This window comes from Danio rerio, chromosome 7, assembly GCF_049306965.1.
Source record: "Danio rerio strain Tuebingen ecotype United States chromosome 7, GRCz12tu, whole genome shotgun sequence".
Lineage (NCBI taxonomy): Eukaryota > Metazoa > Chordata > Actinopteri > Cypriniformes > Danionidae > Danio > Danio rerio.
In genome coordinates, this window is record NC_133182.1 from 4,186,203 (window position 1) to 4,193,275 (window position 7,073).

Sequence of the window (7,073 nt, forward strand, 5' to 3'; positions counted from 1 at the left end):
TTTTTTTACAGTGTGTTGGTCTTTTTCTGTCGCTACTCAGTAAAAACCGTATTGTTTCCATGTTGTGTGATTTACAGCTCTTTTCCTTTCATTTATGGTCATGACTTGCTTTATCCGTCCACTCTTTGAAAACTCAACTCTGCAGTTTGACCAAGTGTATTTTATTGACAGTTTTATTAGCTTGAAAGAGTCTCTTGTACAATAAATTATATAGTATAAATAATCTAGAAGTTTATTAGGTTTTCCTAATTTACAAGACCAACCCAGACAATATATTACTTTAAACTATTAAACATGTCAATAAAGTCACTTTATTTACATTAGCAGTTGCCTGAGGAAAGATCAAGCTCTTCAAGCAATTCAAAAGCATCAATAAAAACATTAACCACACAAAAATATGGAAAACTTTTTATTTGGGGATATTTCTACAGTGTATAATTTATTCAGTTAGTATAACATATTTACTATGAAGGCAACACAGTGGCTCAGTGGTAGCACTGTTGCCTTCCTGTAAGACTTACAGTCCTTGCAACTGGGATGTCCAGCCTGATCTCACGAGAAAACGTAAGTATTTTACGTTTTGCCAGTTTAGTGGCTAATTCGTACGAATTTGTACGAGTTCAGTCGTACGAAATGGTACGATTTTAAAAAGGAGGTGTGGCACCTGACCCCACCCCTAACCCCAACCGTCATCGGGGGATGAGCAAATCGTACTAAATTGTACGAATTAGATCGTACGAATTCATACGAATTAGCCACTAAATGAAAAAGTTACGAATTGCCGTGAGATTGTGTTGGGATGTCTGATTTCTAAATGTCGATTTAATTTAGAAGATTTCATGCTCACTACATATGACACACTGAGGTTTTAAGCCTTTTTGTCGTCATTATATCTAAATCCACACTTTACATTTTTAGGGTCGTACTTGCGCTTCGACATATTTGTTGCAATGATTAAATGAAAATTCACATGTCAAACGGTACGGTTGTTGTGTGCGCATTTCAAAATAAAAGTCCTATATAAGCAAAATTAGTTAAAAATTAAACTTTTGTTTAACTGAAAATGTTCCCCCACCAGTTGAGAAACACTGTTAATGTATTCTGTTTTCGGAGTTTTCGGTTTATCTATGTTTATGCGCATTGCATTATGGGATGTTAATCTCTGCTTTGTCAACTTTTAATGTAAAAAATTCAATTCGACAATTTAATAAAGAGACTTTTATTGACATTTGAAGTAATATATTGTATTCTAAGTAATATCTAGAGAAATGAGTCTGTAAAATAGCAGAAAATGTGCTTCAGTTTATTACGAGGTTTCTGTAGCGTAATTCATTCATTCATTTTCATGTCGGATTGGTCCCTTTATTAATCCGCGTTTGCCACAGCGGAATGAACCGCCAACTTATCCAGCATGTTTTTACGCAGCGGATGCCCTTCCAGCCACAACCCATCCCTGGGAACTCTTTAGCGTAATATACAAGTATATTTAAACCATTAAAACCCTAAATAAAAGTCTTTTTTAACTTTTCAAGGTTAAAAGTTGCTTAATAAGAAAGACTTATGATCCCATAATGCAACTCACCAGCAGAAATAAAAATGTAAAAAATAAAAACATGATTCACAAAATATGGAAAACTTATAATTTAGTTTTTTTAAGTGTATGCTGCAATATTTTAGCATCCGCAATAATCAAGTTAACAATAGTAGATCTGTTTCTACTCAGATTTTACAATGACCATTAAATATCAATTATAGACTAAAAATGTTCAAATATTCAAGCACTTACTTTATATGTGCTTCTCTTCCTTTGAATCCTTATTCCTGAATGTATGGAGAGAGAAAAACACCAACAGTTCTTCTAGTGATCCCTCACCATCATCATCATCATCATCTTTGAGCAGGTTTCTTTCTTGATTTATCATCACGTCTTTCTTCATTTATAGCAGAAGTGCCTCCTCCTCTGCTCCCGCCTGCACTCTGTGTAAGTGATGACATAAAAGATGTGAAGAGCTCTGTTTCCTTCTAGCATTATCCTGATAACGGAATCTGTGTCAGCCAGTTCTGATTAATCATTACCCAAATAATAACACACAATATGGGCCTGATATTACATTACACAGAAGTCAACAATAAAAGCGGCGAGTGGTAAAACAGCAGCTTTAAAACTGAATCTGGTTATATGATGACTGAACATTACAATTTAGGAACAACAAGTGTAACAAATAAGTTGTAAGAAGTAAGAAGAGCGCTGGTTAGATGCCTTGATTTACGTTTATGTTGCAAAATGTGTTTACGCTTAACTGTAAAACATCTGTAGATTAGCAGTTTTGTGTATTTGAAGATTGTATTTTATTTTCCTCAGTTTATTTATGTTTTTGAATTGCATTATAGGGTCTTGATCTTTCTTCCAGTTCAATTCAATTCATGATCATCATCATCATCAGCAGCATTTTCATCTGCTTATGCGGGGCTGGGTCGTGGGGGCAGCAGTCTTAGGAGAGAACCCCAGACTTAGAACCCCCAGTAACAAGTAAGTTACAAATAAGTTGTAAGAAATAACAAGAGCACTGGTTAGATGCCTTGATTTACGTTTATATAGCAAAATGTGTTCACACTTAACCGTAAAACATCTGTAGATTAGGAGCGAACCCCAGACTTTCCTCTCCTCAGACACTTCATCCAGCTCCTGTCGTGGTTTTCGGTTTTTCTCCTAATAAATCAACCTCAGTCTGGAGGTTATGAATATCAGAAGAGTATACTTGATTGGAATATTTTCCAAAAAAGCAGAGACATCCATAAGCAGACCCATCCCTACACTCAAAAAAAAAAAAATTGTTGAATGAACATGATTTAATCGTGGCACCCTTTATGCATCTAATCCAATCAAGTAAACCTGAACTGCTTTGAACATGTTGTATGAACACAAAGCACATTTGTAGATAAAACATGGTTTCAATATGTCAGTCTAACTTCTTTGCAACTAATTGACTCAAAATGTTTGTATTGTGTTATTCTAATTAAAATGATTCTAATTTACTCAATGTAACACTAAAGCTTTACTTTAACAAAATTATGTCTTGTTAAATCAGCTAGTAAATTTCTTGTTCAATATTGTTGTTTAAATTCATTCATTCATTTCCTTATCGGCTTAGTCCCTTTATTAATCCAGGGTCGCCACAGCAGAATGAACCGCCAACTTATCCAGCAAGTTTTTTTGCAGCAGATGCCCTTCCAGCCACAACCCATCTGGGAAACATTCACACACACACACACACACATACCCAATTCACCTGTACCACATGTGTTTGGACTGTGGGGGAAACCGGAGCACCCGGAGGAAACCCACGCAAAGGCATGGAGAACATGCAAACTCCACACAGAAACGCCAACTGAGCCGAGGTTCGAACCAGTGACCCTCTTGCTGTGAGGCGAACATGCTACCCAATGCACCACTGCCTCATCCTGTTGTTTAAATTACATTTTTTTAAATTACAATACTATGAAGCAAGATTTAAATTTAAGTAATTCAACACAAAAAGGACAGAAAACATGTTATATATATATATATATTTCTTTTATTATAGCCTTTAGCAGGCACCAATCACATTTAAACATATTTCTTCTTTAATATTCTGATACAAAATGTTATATAATATCCAAAATTGTACTATGTAATATAAAATGTATAAGAAACATTTAGCCAACAACATACCATGCATAACATTCAAGCTCTTGGGAAAACCAATTCCCAAACTGTGCCGAAAACACGCGGTGATCCTTCTTCTTGTTGTTTTCGTATGGTGACATCCAAACGCACTACCGCCACCAACTGATATGCGCAAAGTGACTCTCCAGAGTGAGAGTTGTCGATTTGAAGCGTCTCAGTCTCATTGAATCAACATGTTCTGATCAAATTCATTTGATTATTTCTTGATTCAGTTTCAAATAACATGAATTAATCATTTAACATACGTAAACTTGATTTGTTCTTTTCAGTCTGACAAATTTTTATTTTGTAAATCCAATACATGCCTAGTTGATTTTTTTGAGTGTAGTCTCACTCCAGGACAATCCCATGTCCCTCACATTTGCTATCCCCTTTATCCTGGCTTCCTCCCACCTTTGTGTTTTCACAGCTGTTTACTGGTTCTCTTCTCTTCTGGGCCTCTTGTTCTTGGTGGCCCTCTTAATGTAAAGATCTAATGTATTCATCACTGTTTTTACACATACAGTACACATTTGGTAATTATGACTAGTATCTATAATTCAAACATCTAAACTGGACTCGTCTCTCCTATACAGTATATGTCTTTTTAAACATACATGACAGTTTCAACATATGTTTTATGCATTTCTTGCTTTTCTGACACAGATGGTTCTCATTGTATCCCCAAGTCTTCTCCCGTGCTTCTTTTTTTTTTTTGCCTTAACTTATCACCTGTTTTCAAAGACATATAATGGCAGATTCATAGGGCCCTTTACTCACCCAATTAAATGTGTCTTCATATAGGTATAGTAAATAAAAATCTTCATCACTCCCAAGTGGGATCCCAAGGCTTTTTTACGCCAGCCAAGAGACATAGTCCCTCCAGCATGTCCTGGGTCTTCCCCAAAGCCTCATCCCGGTGGGACATGCCTGGAACACCTCCCTAGGTAGGCGTCCTGGAGGCATGCGAAACAGATGCCAGAGCCACCTCAGCTGACTTCTCTCGATGTGGAGGAGCAGCGGCTCTACTCCGAGCTCCTTATACTGTCTATAAGAGTGCGCCCTGCCACCCTACGAAGGAAACTCATTTCAGCCACTTGTATTCGAGATCTTCACTTAAATTTTATTTCTAAAGCGCTTTTACAATGTAGATTGTGTCAAAGCAGCTTAACATAGAAGTTTTAATAGATTGAATCTGTGTCAGTCCAGTTTTCAGAGTTCAACTTTAGTTTTCACTAATGAAATTCCAAACGCGGAAGAGCAAATTCATTGATGCGCAGCTCCACAGTGGAAATGAATGACTTCCGGTCTGTCGCTTGTCGTGTGCAGTGGAAAGGAGGCTTTAGCCTTGTTAGCCGTTTGTCCTAGTCTGCCGCCTGCCTTACGACCTCTTGCCTGTTATTTTGACTACATTTCTGGACTGCCTTCTTACACCTGTTTGCACCAGTATCGACCATTGTCTGCCTGACTTCGAATAAACCTGCATTTGGATTCCAACTTCTGTTGTCATTGTCACTCCCCGGGTTACAGTCCGAAAACAGCAACAAACTGCACCAACCATATCTTGTGCCTTATTGCGCCGGGTGTATGATAGAGCCCTATATAAACTGATTTCACGCGGCCGCCATTTTCAAAAGCGAAATCAAGGCTGCGGTGGGAAGAAAACCAGAAGTATCATTGGGAGTTACATAGGAATGTTGTGTAACTGGCTGTATATCTTATCAGCGAAGAGAAAGTGACTCAAATTTATAATTTCTCCACCTTCCGGGTAACCCGAAGGTCCGTTCTGATTGAATGTTGAATGTAAAAAGGGACATCAGAGCTCATTTTCAGCTAAGTTAAGGGAAATGGCACTAGTTAGCTAATGTTTTCTTTCTCAAACACACGTTTTAGATGCCATTTATCAAACTCGAGTTAATAAACTGATTCTTTCACTATATTAGACTTGTCACCCCTGCTGAAAAATCCAGCTTAAACCAGCCTAGGCTGGTTAGCTGGTTTTAGCTGGTCGACCAGGCTAGTTTTAGAGGGGTTTTGGCCATTTCCAGGCTGGTTTCCAGCCATTTCCAGCCTGGTCTTAGTTGGTCAGGCTGGAAAAATGACCAGCCAAATCCAACTTAAACCAGCTTGACCAGCCTGGTTTAAGCTGGATATAGCTGGTTTTGGCTGGACTCCCAACATTTCGATTTTACTGCATTGAAAACATTTAGTTCAGTCAACTAAATGCGTTTAATTAAATTCTGTTGAAATGTTGATAGCATTAAACAACATTTTTTGTTTCAACATGACAGAATTAGCTTTTTTAGGGCAACGAGTTTCCATGCATTTTTCAAGTTCAGTCAAACTGTAGGATCTTACAGTGCGGTCACTTTGTATTATCTGTTCCAGAAACTCCTTTCACAAACATTTTGTAGACTTTATGGGCTCGAGGTCTTGTGTTGGCTTGTGTAAAGACTCCAGTGGTCTTTGATAGGAAACTCTGTGTGTAAAGTGGCAGTGAATAGGCCATATATACTCGCTCTACACACACTCTCACACGACTGAATAAAAACTTTATCTCCAGCGATTTGTTGGCTAACCGCTCATTACTGACTAACTGGGGTAATCATGGGTTGAGCTGGCAGCGTTTCCCATTAAAAAGAGGCATGTGGAACTGTACTGATCATTCCTGGAATTAACAACGACGGTGAAAATATGGTCCAAGATTAATGTTTTGCAGAGATTTCACGAGAGAACTTCAGTTCATTGTCGCATAAAAGGTTTAATAAGAACATTTGATTAAAATCTGAGAAAATCTGAGTAAGATCTGAAAGAGTGGATGGAATTAAGTTCCTTAGTGTTGTATTGGATCATAAAAAAAGGTTGGAAACTGCAAAGAAATAATGTGATGGTGAAAGTAGTAAAAACTGTAGCGATAAATTAATGTATGTATAACTTGCCATATATGAGTTATCGTGTTGAAATTTGGGGGAATACATATGAATGATCCTTATGTCCAATGCATAAAAAAGTAATTAGACCGATGGAAAATGTGGGGTATTTAGAGCATACAAATCCTTTATTTTTTAAATTGAAGATTCTTAAGTTAATTTTTTTTTAACCATAAAACAGCACAAATTGTGTTTAATGCTAGGAATAAATTACTCCCAATATGCAAACTTAATGCAATTTATTTATTCATTTATTTTTTTAAGAAAGACAAGGGGAATATAATCTGAGAGAAGAACAAAAAAGCTAGTTGAAAGCAAGGACAACTTTAAAAAAAATGTGTATGTCTGTATGTGGTGTGAAACTAGGAAACAGTCTAGAACTGATTCTCAAACAATGTCAGGATATTAATCAATTTAAAATCTTGTATACAGATATT

The 7,073-nt window shown here is 36.9% G+C and overlaps 1 protein-coding gene across 2 annotated transcripts in view; it reads right to left on the reverse strand.

The window, feature by feature from the left end:
• Window positions 1-2,004, reverse strand: part of slc12a10.1 (solute carrier family 12 member 10, tandem duplicate 1) — a 41,053-nt gene extending 39,049 nt beyond the window's left edge. For both annotated transcript variants that reach the window (XM_073907013.1, XM_068222367.2), the window contains exon 1: window positions 1,787-2,004. The gene's annotated coding sequence lies outside the window, so the exon portion shown is untranslated. The remainder of the gene's footprint in view (window positions 1-1,786) is intronic.
• Window positions 2,005-7,073: the final 5,069 nt, after the last annotated feature.